The sequence below is a fragment of the Varanus komodoensis genome, unplaced genomic scaffold (assembly GCF_004798865.1).
Source record: "Varanus komodoensis strain SLA01 unplaced genomic scaffold, ASM479886v1 scaffold20_1, whole genome shotgun sequence".
Classification (NCBI taxonomy): Eukaryota; Metazoa; Chordata; class Lepidosauria; order Squamata; family Varanidae; genus Varanus; species Varanus komodoensis.
Window position 1 is genome coordinate 14,836,842 of NW_025335587.1, and position 18,541 is coordinate 14,855,382.

Consider the following 18,541-nt stretch of genomic DNA (forward strand, 5'->3'; position numbering starts at 1 on the left):
TTCTGACCTAGAAAGACAAGTGTTTACTGCATAGTCCAGAAAATGGGCATATCATTCCAATTCAGTTCATTTTGGAAAGCTTTTCAGGAGAGAGAGAGAAGGAAACCCCTCGTCTCTTCAGCTCAGAAATATTAGTTTCCCTCCTCCTTTCCTTGGGGGATCAGTCTCCACAGTGGCCTGGAAAGTAATTTCAAGTATTGCAATGGGATATCTGTGAATGGACCCATTTGGAGCTGCAAATGACTCTGTGCAATTAAACTTGATTTGTTGTGGAAGCGCAGGGCTGAGAGAGATGAACTTCAGTTTTCCCGAAGTGAACAGATAAGTAGCTCTGGTTAAAGGGATCTTGTACGTGGGGTGAGTCTGGGAAGGGATGGATTCTGGCTGGGTGGGAGAAGGGAACTGTTGCCCTGGGACCTCTCCGTCAGTTGCTAGACGTTGCTTTGCGTCAACCCCCTGCCCTCCATACACAAAACAACATTCCTCCGGTCACCTCCATGGGTGTCCACGTATCTCCTCCATTGCCTGCATCATTCTGATTCCACATATGGCGCCTTTTCTAAGGCTTGGTTGTGCTTCTCCACCTGGTTCTCTGTTCCAGGCCTTACCTAAACTTGCAGCCTTTCCCCCTGCCCTTTTAAAGCCTTGTTGCTTTGCCAGCCGCTCTGCTTTCTGCTAAGTGAAAGGGTGTTGCCAGGTTGAAGAGGCACCTCTTCTCTGTGTCATCTGGACAGAAGAACAGAAGACCACAGGGTTGTACCATCAGCAGATAGTTGCTGATAGATAGGAGTAATTTCATAGCAGAGTCTCCGCATGCAACACAGGCTGATCCAAGGCCATAAGTCATGAAGACCCGATCAAATGTGGTCAGGATGCTGTTGATGGAGGGCCACCTAGAATCATAGAACGAACAGTAGGGTTGGAAGGGGCCATGAAGGCCATCCAGTCCAGCTCCCTGCTGTTGAAGGACACCAGTTTACACCATCCCACTCAGGTGGCTGTTCAGCTTCTTTCTGAATGCCTCCAGGGTGGGAGAGCCCACCACCTCCGTCGCTCATGGGTCCCATTCTTGTTCTTCTCTAAAAGTCAGGAAGTTCTTCCGGTTATCTAGCCACAACTTGGCTTCTTGCAACTTGAGCCCATCATTCTGCATCCTGCACTCCAGGATGATGGAAAAGAGATCCTGGTCTTCCTCTTTGTGACAGCCTTTCAAGGACTTGTGGAGTCCTTGAAAGGCTGTCACATCCTACCTCCCCTCAGTCTTCCCAAGGCTAAACATGCCCATTTTTTTCAATCTCGCCTTTGTTTCCAGTCCCTGGATCATCCTTGTTGCCCTCCTCTGAGCCCTTCCCAGCTTGTCTGCATCTTTCTTCAACTCCGCTGCCCAGACCTGGACACAGGACTCCAGGTCAGGTCTGCCTAGTGCTGAGTACACTTAGAGACTACAAAAAGGAGGGGGTTTTAGGTATGAATATTATCATATTCCATTTCTACTCCATTTTCCTCTTGCAAGGAGCCCAGGATGCTTAAAAGTTTGGCTTGTTTGTTTTAATTCTGTTCCATCCAGCAGCTCACCTCTTCCTCACCACAACAGCCCTGTGAGGGTTGAACATCTGGGCCTAGGGGCTGTATGGCTGAGTGGGGACTGGAACCCAGATCTATGAAGCTCCAGTCCAGCACTCTTAACTATGATGCCACATGGTATTTGCCTGCGGGCTTCCTGGGTGCCTCCAGCCCAGCCACATGGACCTTGAGAATGACTTAGCAGAGCTTGTATCTGATGAACCATGAATATTAGCAGTAGAGCTTCCATGTCCAGACACTGTCTACCTTAGAGTCTCAAATGCCAAGAGCAAACCACCAGGAAGGCTTCTTGCCTTTGAGCTTTGCTTCTGGGCTTCTCAGAAGCATCTGGTTGGTTATTAATGGAAATATGGGGATGGGCTAGACAGACTTTTGGCTTAATTTAGGAGGGGAGCTCTATATTCATATATTCTCACATGCAATGATATTTTCTTTTCTGTACAGAGTAAGAAATCCCCCACTCTGCCAAGGGTGGGTCAGGAGGTTGGCTGAGCACAGCCAACTTGGCAGACCCCTTTCAACTTCTCCTTTGCCCTAATATTGTACAGAGCCGCAGTCACTGAGTTTGTCCTTACCCTAAGGAGGAGAACGAGCAACCTGCCACTTTTACATGTGGGAGTACAGGAACAGACAATCTGAGCGGTGAGAATTTAGAGGGTCAGCAACCCTGGGCCCTTGTCCTCCTAAATTCCAGTCAAACTGCGGCATGCAGAACTCTCTGCCCCTTCTATTGACTTTTTGACCCTCCTGTCCATTACCCATAACACTGTCTAGATTGAAACCACTCTCAAAAAGCAATCTAGATGGCATCATGCTGATTATTTTGGGGCGGTGTTTCACAGATGGATGCACATCCTTGTGCACGCTTGTGAAGCACAGTAGTAAAGAATTGTGGTGCAGAGAGAGGAATTATCATGCCCAGATTGTCCCCAACCAGCCCTTCTTTGCCATAGTATGAATGGATGAGCACATCGTCAGACGTGAAGGGAGTGAAGCAAGGAGCTGTGTGGCAAGTCTTGGAGGCACAGAGGTCAGCGCAAAATTAAGCTCAAGGTCAAAACAGACATTACTTTAAAGCTCTGTCTAGTAACTGCTAGCGGCATCCGTCTTGGATTTTTTATTTTTCACATTTTTACTCTAGAGTAGGTGCAGGACACACACACCCCAGTCTGGAGAGGGACCCTCACATGGCTTTTAAGATCTGGATTGGTCTCCGTGTGCCTAATTTAGAAAAGTAATGGGGAAAGTCAGCTGCTCTGCAAGGGAGCTTACTTCGGCTTCAAGGTGCTACTTTTCTTCCAGAAACGGCGTACTTGGATTCAGGTATTTATGTATGTGTGTAATTTGTTTAAAGGCCACTCATTAGCACCACACTATGAATCCCTTCAGATAAACGCCTCCTTTGCTTCGTAGTTCATGCCTTTCCGTTCCGTGCCATCCGCGCTTCATGGCAGGGCAAGAAGATCAGGTTTAAAAATGGCTAGCGTCACATCCACTGGGAGGGGTAGGGCTGGGCATCGCAGTGGCGACAAGGTTGGAGGACTCCGGGAAGCTGAGCAGGTCTGGACTGGTCAACGCCTTCATGGGCAATCTCTCCTGAGTCCCACAATAGAAAAATAAAAGACGGTGATCAAGGCAATCCAGAAATAAATGGAGATGGGAAGCAAGTGTCTCTGTGGGAAAGCAGGCCTTTACCAAGTACTTTGCTTTACCAAAGCAGCTTCCGGGGGGTTAAATAGACAGTGTGGAAGACCTTAGCTTGGTCCGTTTGACTTCCCTGCTCCCTTGTATGTGAGAGAGGAGATTTCCTTTTCTAAGTTTTATTTTGAACAGTTCTGGGAAGACTATAAGTAAACCTTTTCTCTATCCTACCTCCTGAAGCTGCTTTTGGGTGTGCATTGGCTGGAGAGGAGGGCTCTAGACCCCAGGCATGGTGCCATCATAGGGATAAATTCATTGAGATCTCATTTTAGTAGAAACGCTTCAATTCATTCCCCCTGAACTAATGCAGTGTGCCACTGGTTTTCACGCTTTTCCAAAAGCTGCGATGCACTTCCTTGGTTCGACAAACAAACAAAGCGAGTGGTATCCACGGAGTGAAATTGCAGACAAAACGGTGTTCATTGGGAAAAAGAGCGTGCTCAAAAGCATGCATTTAAAGAAGAGGCTTGTAAAATACACCAGCGGGGTGATTTTTTTAGAAGATTTGTTATATGCATGAAATTACACAGTGCTACGAGAACTTAAAAGCATACCTTCAGAAATGGGTGGGAAGGAATAAATGTGTCTGATTCAACGTGCATGTGATAGAAAACGATATTCCTGGCCCTGGAATAGCATCAGTCAGGAGAGGAACTCACTGTCAGACGTGATGCCCGCAGCCTCTTGCCAACGTGGGCCCTTCTAGCAGGTGAAGTTCAAAGGGCCCCATCTGCAAGGATGGACCGAAAGACAAATGAGATCCAGAGCAGCTGCCCAGAAAGACCCTGTTAGCTCACCTGCAAAACATCTACTCCTGGTTTTTGAGTTACTTCTCCATGACAAATTACTGTCCCTACGGTAGGATCCATGTTAAGGGTGCCCTCAGAAATCCCAGTGGTCCCACAAATGCACCCAATATTCTAGCTGGCTGTGGGTGCTGGATTCATGGCAAGAAGCTAAGCGGAGCAGCTACAGTTCAAAGCCCCATCTGGTCTGGCACTGCTCCCGCAGTGGCCCACAAGACACTTCCGGGAAATCAAGAAACGGGCAGGTACAACAGCACTCCTCTCCTAGCACAGTTGCACATGCTGTGAAATGCACGTCCTGTTGCACTAAGACACTGCATGATAACTGTTGCAGGATCAGAACGACACCCATGATGTGGCAACCGTGCTGTCTTCTTTCTTAAACCCTGAGTTTAAAACTTAAAATAAGTGTCTTGTTACGAGTTGGAAAGGACAGATATAAATATGTGAGAAATGAATCGCTCCACAAATGCACACGGGCCTTAGAAACGTGTGCGTTCGAGTTGGTCATCAGTGCGACCTTTTATGGGAGGGAGATCTGAGATGCCAAACAGATTGTTTGGAAGGGATGAAAGGGCAGTGAGAAACATTCTTCAAGAGCGCAGCACAAATGAACTCTTGACATTCTCGAGAGAGGGACTTGTTGGCTGGATTTCATAGGAGAAATAGATAATTTGCAAGGTTTCTTGCAGTAGAGTTCATTAATAGCCATGGACGTCATGGAACGTTTTCCTTTTATTTTCCACTTTGGTTCTGCAGCGTCATTCTGGGCTGGCCATCATTCTGCATCCTGTATAATTCCCTGGGCCAAGGCATTGGTACTGGGGAGAGCTATGCAAAACCTCAAAGAAAAATAGTAGAGATTATTCTGGAAAAAAATCTACATATTCCTTCTTTAGAGTTGGGGTGGGCTGGAAACTCAAAATGGCAAGAGTGTATGAACACCCAGCCAGCTCTCTGCAGGCCAAGCAACAGCGGAGGTGCGGAAAGTCTCCTGATCCAATTTGTTCCCAGCCTTCCCAATGGGAAGGTGCTATTTAGGTAAGACCCTCGGGTTTTGTACTCCGTGTGTTGTCCCCATGGGGGCTGCACACAAGTCACTCAATCTCCCCTCACACCAGTCAGGTGTTACCTGCATCTTCCAAACTTATTTTCCCCAGAGAGGTCCGCCTGGCGCCGTCGTTATTTGATTTTCGGCGCCAGGTGAAGACCTTTTTATTTAAGCAGTATTTTAAATGTTAATATTATTGAATTTTATTTGGCCAGGGCGGCTTGTTTTATATTGTATGTTTTATATTATATATTTGTATTTTATTGTATATATTTTAAAATGTTATTTTAATCTTTTGTTGTAAGCCGCCCCGAGGCTTCGGCGAATGGGGCGGCATAAAAATGTTTTAATAAATAAAATAAAATAAAAATAAAATAACACCAGGAATTCTTTCAGGGTACAGGTCAAGCCACACTCCATGGAGCACGTCCATGGTCCAGACAAAGCTCATGGGTCAAAACTCTAAGCAGGGAGCAGTGGGGGCAGCCCTCCCATGTTAGTAGGTGCTGTTGCATCTGGACTTTGAAGGAGCTGCCCATGCTTCCAACCCAAGAGGGGGTTCATGTGAAGAACCGTTTGTTTATTTATTTATTTAGAAAGCTCCTATGCCGCTCCATTTGCCGAAGCCTCGGGGCAGCTCACAACAATAAATAAATAATAACAATATAAAAACAATATAATTGGAGACGTCCTGGCCAAAAAAGTAAAATAAATAAATAATATTAGCAGTTAAAATGACGTTTAAAAAAAAAAGGTCTTTGCCTGGTGCCGAAAAACAAATAACAATGGCACCAGGCAGACCTCTCTGGGGAGCACATTCCACAGATTGGGCGCCACCGCAGAGAAAGCCCTCCTCCGAGTACTTAAGTTCCTAATATCCTTCACGGACGGTTCCCGGAGAAGGGCCTCTCCCGCAGATCTCAAGGGGCGAGCGGGCACATATGGACGCAAGCGCTCCTTCAGGTAACCAGGACCCAAGCCATTAAGGGCTTTATAGGTAAGCACCAGCACCTTGAATTGGGCCTGGACTTCAATGGGGAGCCAGTGAAGCTGATGGAGGACTGGAGTCATGTGAACATAACGCCCAGTCCCCGTCAGCAGCCTAGCAGCTCTATTTTGAACCAATTGAAGTATCTGGACCATCTTCCAGGGCAGCCCCACGTAGAGCACGTTACAGAAGTCAAGTTGGGAAGTCACCAACACGTGTGTCACTGTTGGGACACAACTGATGGATCAGCCGAAGCTGATGGAAAGCGCTCCTCGCCACCGCTGTCACCTGAGCTTCCAGTGAAGGCTCTGGGTCGAGGAGCACTCGCAAGCTGCGGACCTTGTCCCTAAGAGGGAGTGCAACCCCATTCAGGACTAGGTCAAGGTCCCTTCCTCGAAGCCCGATCCGCCAACCAACAGGACCTCCGTCTTGTCTGGATCGAGCTTCAGTTTATTGGCCCTCATCCAGCCCATTACCTCAGCCAGGCACCGGTTCAGCACAGCCACTGCCTCACCTGGATTGGTGGAAAACGAGAGGTAGAGCTGGGTATCATCAGCGTACTGATGATTCCGCAGCCCACACCTCCTGATGACCTCTCCCAGTGGTTTCGTGTAGATGTTAAATAGCAAAGGGGACAAAATGGATCCCTGCAGAACTCCATGGCATAGCTGCCATGGCGCAGAGCCATAGTCCCCCAGCACCACCTTCTGGAATCGGCCATTGCAGTGCCTCCAACTCCCAGTCCTGCTAGCCTATCCTGAAGGATACCATGGTCGATGGTATCGAAAGCTGCTGAGAGGTCCTTGTACCACCCAAAAAAGCTCTGCGGGACGGCATTGTGAGGAGGCAATGGAGAAGAATTTCTTTTTCGCCTCCCTCACCACCACAGCATAGGCCTGACAATGGGCTCTTAAGTGTGTTCGGTCAGATTCATCCCGTAATTTCCTCCACCTACGCTCTAGACGTCTCCCAACCCGCTTCATCGCCCACAATTCAGGTGTATACCAAGAGGAAGAGTGGGCTCTGCCCAGTGGGAGAGGACGCTTAGAAGCGATCGTGTCAATAGCCCTGGTCATTTCCCCATTCCATAGCTTGACCAGAGCCTCAACAGGAGCACCAGTCTTGTCAGCCGGAAACTCCCCCAGGACCTTCAGGAATCCATCCGGATCCATCCGGCTCCAGGGGCGGACCTACACAATCGGGTCCGCACCCTAACAGAGGGAAAGGCCACTCTCGAGCACAAACCTCACGAGGAAGTGATCTGACCACGATGGGGTGTCAGACCCAAATTCCTCACCCTCAGACCACCCTCTTCCTGCCCCGTCGAGCACCATGGACAGTTCCTTTAATGGTCTGGCTCAGAATTCAGCAGAGGCAGCAATCCTCTGAATCTGAAGCTGGAGAGGAATGTGGAAGGAAGGAAGGAAGGAAGGAAGGAAGGAAGGAAGGAAGGAAGGAAGGAGGGAAGGAAGGAAGGAAGAAGTGAGAAATCGCAGAACAAGGTCAGTCATTTTAGAGTTGATGGTCTTATGGATGGGGAGCCAACTGGAGTTAACGATCTCATGCAGCCTTCACTTAGTTGGTAATATAGCTTACCTCAATGGTGTAATCTAGTCCTGGTAGGATTAGGAGGGGCATATTTGTCAAGGGGCACCTGCCTGAGGGAACCACTGAAGATCACAAGCTTGGGAAGTGCCATTCATGCCAAAATATGCAAGAGTATCTCAAACACCAAACTAGACAGAGAATGTTTTTGAATAGTTTCCAATGCTGGGACTGCTCAGGGAAAGGTGGCTGGAACCCTCTTTGAAAGAGGTCAGGAGATAGAGCCCTCAGAGGAGAGCTTTCTCCGCGATGGCACCCCAACTATGGAATGCGCTCCCTAAAGAGGTCCACCTGGCGCTGTCAGTATATGCTTTTCGGCACAAGGTCAAGACCTTTCACCAACATTTTAAAGTTAATCAATTTTAATGGTATATTTATTATTTAATTCATTTTAACCATGTTATTTTATTCTCAGTCATGATGTACCCAATTTATTTATTTGTTTAGGATTGGTGGGGTTTTAATGTTTGTAAACCACCCAGAGAGCCCTCTGGGCTATTGGGGTGGTATATAAATGCAATAAACAAATAAACAGTCATGAAGTCCAGAGTTGCTCTGGGCACATGCAAAGTATTTCACAGCTAGAATAGGTGGGAGATCTCTGTCAGTTCTCTGGCACTTCGCATGAACATAGGACTTAAGCACGAACAGTTATAGATCACAGCAGCATTCATGGAAACATCTCTCAGTTATTCCATTCCCTTCCACCCACTCTGACCAGGCTTGGGTGATTCATGCCGTGGGGGAAGAGACACCTCACTTACAATACTTGTCATGGCCATTCAGATGGGAAATTTGTCATTGTCAGTGCTTTCAGCATTTTCCATATCTCAATGGATGGTGTGATATATCCCGATAGAGGCAGGCAGAGGCAGGCAGAGCAAACATGCTTACTTGGGATGTGCAAACAGAACGGAAATTAGAGTTGTAAACAGTGTGATCATGACAGAGCATTTTCAACATAAAAATGGGGCCTAGGGTAGCCTCCCCCAAGTCAGTGACTCCCCAGATATTTTGGACTAGAACTCACATCCTCCCCATCCAGTGATGGGAGCTGAGATCCAAAGCATCTTGAGCAGTGGTGGCGAACCTATGGCACGAGTGCCGCAGCGGGCATGAAGAGCCCTCCCTGGCGGCACATGAGGCAAGGCACCCCAGCATCGCCCCAGCAGCCGAGCAATGGATAACAGTGCACATAGGAGCCATGCGCATGCTCGGAAAGGAGTAGTGGTGCCAGGCGATGATGTCACAAGCCGCGACACATTAGCCGTGACTCATCCGAGCTTTCACATGGCCGGTCAGTGCGCTGCCAAGGATATATACATACTTGCTTGGACTGGCTGTGAGTTTTAATACATTTATTTTTATTAACACAAGATTTTAGCTTTGAGTTTTGAGTATCAGCATGCATGCAACAGCAAAGATCACATTAACTGTGCAAAAGCACGGCAAAAGCAAACTTTTACCTTTCAATGAAAAGCTGTTTGTATCATTGAAAGCCCTGCTATTATGTTTTTCTTTTAAGACAAACTATGTTAATGTAGGAGTTGTTTTTTCTAAACTAAAACCTCAGTGTTCCGGTTTTATTGCAGTGTTGGCACTTTGCGATAAATAAGTGGGTTTTGGGTTGCAGTTTGGGCACTCGGTCTGTAAAAGTTTCACCATCACTGATCTAGAGGGTAAGCCTGGTTGGGTGATGGTGGTTTAGGAGCTGTGTGTGTTCTCTAGACTTCCCAACACTGTCCCGTTGGCTATTTGCTCATGTTTGCTCAAATCCCAAGTATTCTTTTAAAATCAGCATAACTCTAATGAATGTGAGCACGGCCTCTCGAGTTTGCTTTTGGTTTCATGATCTGCATGAGCTGTTATATTAATCCTGATTTTTCTTTCCCCAGTAAAACTGCAGGGGGGAGAAAATAACGTCTCTATCCAGAAGGCAGGCTAGAAGCCAGAATCTATTTTGGTCTGGTCCTGAAATTATTTCTAAGCATGAATACATTGTCCTCAAAGAAAGCTGACCAAGAATAAAAGCAACATTAAACAGATTCATGGAACAGCCCCCCCCCCTCAGTATTTTGTGAATAATGTTTTAATGTGGATTATTCAGTCATGTGAAACTTTAATGGCAAGGATGACAGTTTTAGGAAAAATCTAGTAGGAGTAAAAGATCTTTGGCTAGTGGGCCCTGCAAAAGGATGTAGCGGTGTAACCTAACTAGAATGGGTGATGATACTTTTTTTGTTGGACCCTAACTAAATTCACACATTTTCTCATACATGTAAAGGAAAGTATTGGAGTTTTTCAAAACAAAAGGGATAGATTCATCCATGCAAGCAAAGCACTTTGAGTGATAAGCTATTCAAACTCTTGGTTAGAGTCCCTGGGTCACCTTGGTCACCGTGTCCTGAGCAGCTACAAAACAGATCTGGGAATAGTAACACCTAACAAATGTGGACAGTGCAGATGAGCAAGGATTTTGTCCCATTTCTTTTTTGATGCAGATTGACCACATCTGTACATCCCTTCATAAATCAAATGGAATTAATTTGAGATTGTAAGCAGGTGCATTGGGAGCAAAGGACAGACTAGTTCATCCCTAAACGTTCCTAACATCATTCATAATTCATTTCTCCTATTCTGATTTTCCCCTTCCTTCCTTCCTTCCTTCCTTCCTTCCTTCCTTCCTTCCTTCCTTCCTTCCAGCTCAATCTTTTCCTCATGTCAACGACCATCTGAGATATGTTGGGCTGAGACTAGCCCAAAGTCACCCAGTTAGCTCCATGGTCAAGTGGGGACTCAAACCCAGATCCCTGGAATCCCTGTTCCTCTTTCTCGACCACTCAGGCTGTCCAAACATCATTTCATGTTTTCTTCTCCTCCCTCCTCCTGAGGTTGTGTCCATTCTCTTTGTGAAAGAGATTCTCTGCTCATTGGCATACCTTGAGGTTCTTCCCAAGGTGTTTGAGTGTCACCAAGCCAAGCTGTTCTCCACTTTCCCCATATTCTGCTTCTGCAACTGCTCTCTGCCTACCTCGCACTACTCTGCTCGCTTTCCACCACCAAACACATTTTCTTTAGCCCCACAGGATGCAAAATTGTATCAGGCTGTGGAGATGAGGTGGGGCTGATCACATTGCTACTGGTGACCTAGCTCAGCAAGAAAGGTTTGATAAGTATGGTATTTCATCATGCTAAATTTGGCCTTTAGGAACTGCAATAAGAAACTGTGCTTTGTTCTAGGTTTATCATATTGTATGAACCCAGGATTGTGGTTTCTACAGTCCTGGTAGGCAACTACAACAGAGTCCTCTGGAAAGAGCAGAAACTCAGGCAGTTGCTCTAGCCATTCCAGACCCCATGTGTAGGCAGTGAGGAAGAGGCAGGTGACAATAATGGGAGTGATTTTGGGATTATATTTCAGTTGTAGTGGCTGATAGGATACCTGCCATCAGCAGGAACACTGATCAGAGAGGACAGAAAACAGAATAATTTAGAAAGCACTTGACTGGCTGTTGGGTAGATCGTAGTAAAAAGAACTGAACCAAGATAACCAAGCTAGTGGCATTGTGTGAATGCAACCATGGGACTGTGGGATTGTGGCTGCTGGAAGTCCCAGTTCAGGGAGCTCCACGGTGCCTCATAACTGACGCCCGTGCCTTAGACCAGAAGACTCTAAACCTCAAAACAGAACCAAACGTCTCAAAACAGAAACAACTTCTCTGCAGTCTTGCCAGAACCTAAGTTCGATGGGCTTCTTTATCACACCCATCTCAAATCTAGGATCAGACCATGAACATTTCCATCTCAAGGCAGCCATCTCATAAAAAGGAGGAACAGTAATCTATTTGGGATATTCCCTTCCCTTCTGGCTTTACATGAGGAAAGGAAACATTCTGTTCAATCTTTTATAGAGGCCAATTTAATTATTGCAGTAGATTAAAATTAAAAAAGAGGCAATAAAACAAGTTTCAGTTCCTGAGTTTGGCCATGGCTGCTGTTAATAGGAGTTTAGCCCCCTATGATGTCATGATCAGGGAGATCTAACCAGAGGCTCAGGGGATTTATCCTCCGCAGTTTCCAGAAAAAAATATTCTCTCTTAGGACATGTAGACATAAAAGGACCCAAGTGACGTGGCATGAAGCTCTCTGGGTGACTTCGGGCCAGTCACTCCCGCTCAGCTCGACCTCCCCCACAGGGCTGTTGTGAGGACGGTGGCAAATAGGGGCAGTATGTTAGCCACTTGAGTTCCCTGCAAAAGGGGACAAAAGGCAAGGTAGAATTGCAATGTAATAACAATAAATAATAAAGGTCTGTGCTTTGCAGTCTTTGGCCCTCTGGGTTCCCCACTCTTTGGAAAAGCCTCTTCTTACTGGCAAAAGGAACATGAAGTTAGAATAAGCTGGCATTTTGCCCTGGTTCTGGCCATCCATGGAATGCAGGCACTGAGATTTCTGAAATGAAATTTGGCCCTGGGGCTGGAAAAGATTGATTTTCCCTGAGATGCAGAACACGATAAACCAACACAGCCACTCCCACTGCCCCGGGAAGGAGCTTCACCAAGCCTCCGGGCTCGCTTGTCTGAGCCCTTGGACTTCCTCCTCCAGACCCCAGCATGAAGCTGGGTGCTAGAGGCCCTGAAGATTGCAGAAGACCATCAACTATTTATTTGCTGATTTAATGGCAGCGTTTTCCCTATCCAATCTCTAGGCAGACAGAAATGTAGCGGTTAGTCTGTTGGACTGGAAATGTAAAGAGGCAAGTTCAGGTCCCCACTCAGCAGCAAAACTGACTGAGCTAGTTAGTGGTTCTCACCCTAACCTCCTTCACCGGGCTGTTGGGATGAAAACGTGGGGAGAGAGAGAGATGGTAGGGGACAACGACTGGCTCATGAAACAGCCGTTCCCATCTGTCATAATTCAGATGAAAAACATGTATATATTTGGCTTTGCTTGCCCATTCTTGCCTACATGGATCTGAAGCCCTGCATTATACAACCTGCTAAAAAAAGCCTGTGCAGAAGACAACACTGGAGTGTTATTCCACAATCAGTCGTCATCCTGTCTCACTCATCCTTTCCCATGGCTCCGTATGAGGCATAGATGTGCATGGAGGGGGATTGATGTTCTTTGGTTCTTAAGAGAGAAACTGACTGGACTTTTTTTAATTACATGAGGCATGTTCACACAAGTGGTCAATAGGAGCAGTTGTCAAGTGAGGTCCTCTGGGTAGCACCATATTGATCCTCTGTGTCTTGCGCTAAGCATCTTGATGGAAAGGTTCTAGCTCTGCTAATATATACCTTGGATGCAAGAGAAAATAGACGCCCACGGAGAAGAGTTGCGATGACCTGAAATCACACTTCCTGCATGGAAAGCATATGGTTGTCTTCTCTCCATATACTTCCCTCCCTCTCTCTGTTGTATCCCCTCGGTCGAACTCTAGATTGTAAGCTTCTCAGGGCAGGGACTAGCCTCTCTCATGCTTCATAAAGCATCCAGTCTACAATATTTGCTTGATACTCAAGCCTGGATACATTTCTGCAAATCTAAAGCCAGAGTTGGCTTTAGTATGGCCAAAGTATGGCTTGGCCGGACTGCCATGAGATTGTGAAGCTTCTTTGCAAGGATGTGTGTGAGTGTGTGTGTGTGTTGTGGCATGTGCTTTCTTCCGAAATTTAAAAATGCTTCTGACTTCAGTGCAAACTGGGCAAAACAATCCGTTGACTTTCTTGTAGAATGCATGTGTTGCTACTGCATTGTTCTTCACTGGATGAGTCTGCTATTTTTACCCAAAATGTTATTGTTCTTAGCCGTAGTTACTAGGTAATGACTTGATTTCAAATGCACCATGGTAAAACTGTGGGTTTTGACTTGGGGTCAACAGCATGGGACCCACAGGCCCAAGACCTAGGTGTCTTCACAGCCATTCCCCCAACCCCACAAATTGGAGAGGAGAGGAGAGGGGGCAAATGGGCTGTTTTTTGGTGGTGTGTCTTTATGGTCTTTGGGGTCTTTTGGGAAGGGGTGTGTGTTTTGAGAGAGGCCCTTTGGGCCTACTCTGCTCTTGTTTTCCTTTGAGGAACCATCGTCCTTGCTCATCTGCTGAGGGGCAGTTTGGGAAGTGAGTTTGTCTGTCTGTTCTTTGCCACGGGGGAGTCTTGCCTGTCCATTTGCTTCCAGTTAATTTGGGGGGCATAATTTGAAGTGGGGGCCGTTTTGCCTGCTTGCCTGCCTGAAATGGGTGGGGGCAGTTTTGCTCACCTGTTTGGTGGGGGGGAATTTCAAATGTACTGGGGGAATCTCAGAATATGACCAGCAGGCTTCTTATAGTTGGACCTTTCCCTGCATATGCTCTGCCAATCCATGCAAGGGGCATTTCATCTCTCGCTAATGCATCTCCCCCATGGAGAGATCTTGTTCCACTTTAAGTCACTGGTGCCACTTCCCCTTAATGGAAATTCTGTGTTTCATTGTGTGAAAGATCCCCTTTTTAATGCAAGCGACACACTTACAGTAGTTCTTCTGACTAAGTGGTTTTGTTTGTCTGTTTTTGATTTTCGGAATTGGATTACAATGTTCTTAGATGACAATTGTTCTGAGACTAAATCCATGTGAAAATAATTTAGCCCACTCCCTGGAAGAGTGCTAAATGGTGCTAATGGAACTTGGCACTTTCCTGACAATAATATGGAATTCGCTCTGCTTAGTCCTGGGGCAGCGGAGTGAAAAACCGGCTCCATTGGACACACCGAGAGTCTCCTCTTTCACATCAATTCAGTGTTCTCCAGCAAAGTGGAACTGAATGTTTGTTCTGTGCTGAGAGCTGGGAGGATGGATCATTAGGTCAGCCCCTTTAAGTGATGGCCTGCTTGTTCTCTCCGCTAGGAAAGCAAGTAGATGGATTTGAAAGCCGTGCCTATCTCTGATTATGGCCGAACGGTTTGGTTCTCCAATTGCTATTAGCTGGTTGTGTCTTTGTCAAGAGGCAATGAATTGGAATGCATGCCCTGCCTTGATCAATCCACAGGAAAAACATTTGGGAAGTGAACGGTACTCCTTCTGTTCCTTCGGTATGTTTGTGCCTTCTCTGAGCCCTGCGTTGCATCTTTAACTCATGTGGGGCAGTCCTTCCTTTAGGACGAAAACGGAGGATGCTGTTGGGAGGGGGGGAATTGGGACAATGTGTGAGGAATGGACCCCTCCATCTATTCCTGGCCTGTGTTAGTTGCACAGATATTGACTTTGGCTTCTGCATCACGATTTGCATGCATTTTTTGAGCATGGTTAAAGGCATGGGTCTACGACTCAGGGTTCGAGGCCCCGCCATGGAGCCAAATGGGTGACTTTGGGCCAGTCACAGACTCTCAGCCCAGCCTACCTCACAGGGTTGTTGTGGGGATAAGATGGAGGAGGAGAATGATGTAAGCTGCCTTGAGCCCTTTGCAGGAAAAAGGCAGAATATAAATCAGAAAATAAAATAAATAGAAATGAAAATTTGTAGCCGATTTCTCAGAATATACACAGTTTTTGTACATGTTTTTAGGCCATGAAACACATTGTGAAATTCAAAGAAGTGCGTAGACCAAAGGATAATTGGATTCTGATCTACCCTTCTATCTGGCAAGGGGAGAAGGACATAGAACAAAGCTGAGATTGTTCTTATTTTTTTGTTTTAGTTGAATGTGGGAGAAAAATTGGGGGCAGTAGAATCATCCCTTTAGGCCCAGGATTTTGCCTGCTTCAGTCTTAGACGTTTGAGTTGAGCTTTGAGTATTTAAACCCGTTTGGGGTCAATAGGGTTTCCTCGTCCTGATGGAAATATGGATCCTAGAATCATAGAGTAGTGGAGTTGGAAGCGGCCAGAGGGCCCTCAGGTCCAACCCCTGCTCAGGGCAGGACTCCCAGTTGAACCATCCCTCTCAGAGGGTTCTCCAGTTGCCTCTTGAATACCTCTCGTGTGGGAGGACCCTCCACCTCTCTCCAATGTCACAGTTCTCCGTCAGGAAATTCTTTCTGATCTCTAGGTGGAACCTGTCTTCCTGCAACGTGAAGCCATTATTCTGTGTCCTGTTCTCTGGGATGATTGACAAGCGATCCTGCCTCCCCACTTGTGACAGCCTTTCAAGTACTTGTGGAATGTCATCCTCTCTCCCCTCGATCTTCTCCTCTCTTCCTGAGGATGGACGTGCCCAGTTCTCTCAATCTCTCCTCACAGGGCTTTGTCTCCAGTCCCCAGATCATCCTTGCTGCCCTCCTCTGAACCCTTCCCAGCTCGTCTGCATCTTTCCTCAATCCGGATGCCCAGAACTGGTCACAGGACTCCAGATGAGTCCTACCCAGTGCAAAGTAGAGGGGAACCAGAACTTCATGTGATCGGGAAGTAATCCTTCTTATTAATGTAGCCCAAAATAACATCTGCTGTTTTTGTAGCTACATCACGTGGTTGGTTCATATTCAGCTTGTGATCGACAATCATTCTAGGATCCCTTCTCACCCGCATTATTGTTGAGCCAAGTATTCCCCACCTTGTAATGATGCGTTTGGTTGCCTTTTCCTAGGTGCAAAACGTGGCATTTGTCCCGACTGAATTCCATTCTATTGTTCTCAGCCCAACGCTCCAACCTATCAAGATCACCCTGAATCTTCTTTCTGTCTTCTGGGATATGAGCCATCTCACCCAATGGTCACATTACATCTGTCCCCTGCTTTTTCCCTCTTGTGAAGAACCCAGGCTGGTTTTCAGAGCTGCATTTTATCTTCACGGTAACTGCCTTGTGGGATAGGTTGGATTGAGAGTCTGCAACTGGTCCAAACTCAGTCAGTGAGTGTCAAGGCTGAGTGAAGAGTAGAAACCAGATCTCCAGAGTCCCCAGTCCAACAATCTAACCACCACACCATACTGGCTCTCAATTTGTGACAAGCTCCTCATCTTTAACACTACAGAGCCAGCAGGGACAATTTAGTCCTCTCCATGCTGGGAATAGCCGCACTTATTGAATTAGGCCAGTGCAGGAGCAAAGAATTTAGCTTCAGTTCATTTTTTCAAACACTTTACTAAACTGTGCACATGTTTTCGTGTTCCAGTCAGAAATGCCCTGCGATTCAAAGACAGATGGATGTGGGAGAAGCAAAGCCAAAACGTTTGAATAGTTTCTACTCTTGAAGACAGCCTAGACATGATTTCAAATATCATTGCCCATCTCTACTTTAGAGTCTGCTGACAGATCGTATCCTTCTGCATCAGTAATGATGGTGTTTGTCATTTCTCTTTCTTCTATCCAACATGTATTAGTGATGCTATCCTAACTGGAGGAGCTCGCACACACAACACACTTACTTCCACACCAAGGATTTCTACCTAAGCTGGTCTCAAAAGCATTACTGCGGCCTTGGGGCTGAAATGAACAGAAGGAGGCAGCCTTGCAGGCCATCTTGCTCGCCTCCGTGCATTGCTAATGGACATCCAACCGGTAGCTTTTCTGGGTGAAGACCTTCTGTGAAGAGCAGCTCCTTGGCTCCAAGGCCAAACTGCTCCTAAAACCGACATTTCCCCAGGTTATCAAATTAAATCTCAATCTTTTAACATTCAGATTGTCTTAAATCTCACTGACCTCAGTCCATGAGAGCAACATCCTGCCTTATGGGGCAGCTAAGGTCAAGTCTTCCCCCACTTGCATGTGGGAGACATAGAAACATAGAAACAGAGCGAGTCAGAAGGGGCCTCCCGGGCCATCTAGTCTGACCCCCGGCTCCAGACAGCTCTGCTCACAACATGCCCACCATGTGTATGTCCAGCCTCTCTTTGAACACCCGCACCGATGGGGCCTCAACGACCTCCCGTGGAAGCCCATTCCACACCCTCGGGGTCCTGACTGTCAGGAAGTGCTTCCTGGCATCCAAATGGAACCTTGGCTCCCTGAGCTTTGCTCTGTTGGGGCGCGTCCTGCCTTCCTCTGCAGGGGAGAACAGGTCTCTACCCACCTCTGTGTGACGTTCCGGTATCTGAAGATGCCCTCCCTCCGTTTTCCCTTCTGCATACAAACATGGCCAGTTCTTCTTGTTTCCCCATCATCTTAACTTAGTCCAGTCTAGCTATAGCCTTCTTAAAGTGTGGCACACAGGAGTGGAGCTCACGCTTTAGTACCCTGCTCTGCGCTGTTTCAAAGGACAAGGCCATGCTTGTGTGTTCTTTTGGCCAAAGGTATTTTAGAAGCAACATCACTGTCCTACACTCTGGGCTATGTGTGCAGCATCACAGCGAAGGGCACACTGTCAATGGAGAGATGGGACATACACCCGCCTGGCTACCTCTTGACCTGGTGCTGTCCAACATTTCAGCCAAAATCAGAGGCCGAGAGGGACCTCACTGTCTCCTGCCATCACACACGCCAAAGAAGAAACATAATGTTTTCTTTTTCTTCTTCAAAGCTGCTTTCATAGCAAAGAAACCCAGGGAGAACTCTTGGACAGAAGCCGACTTTCTTTTGCCTCAGGAGGGGAAGGCCTCCCAGAGCATGAAAAGTGCTTTTCTTTTTAAGGGACAACCCTGTCACTGTGTACTTTCCCATAACAAAGAGGCCAGTGATGCCCCCGAGCTGGCAGGAGATGTCTGACAAGACCCTGAAAGCGAGAGAGGAGGTGGATTTCTAATTACTGACTTTGGATGCCTGCAAATTCCCACCTATTCAGATCTACGCAGATAGCTCAGCACCCAAGCCACGGTGCAAAACTTGATTCAAGACCCCCTTGCTGTGTGCTTTTGGATGTAGCATGGGACAAATCAGGATGCAGGGCAGACACATCACA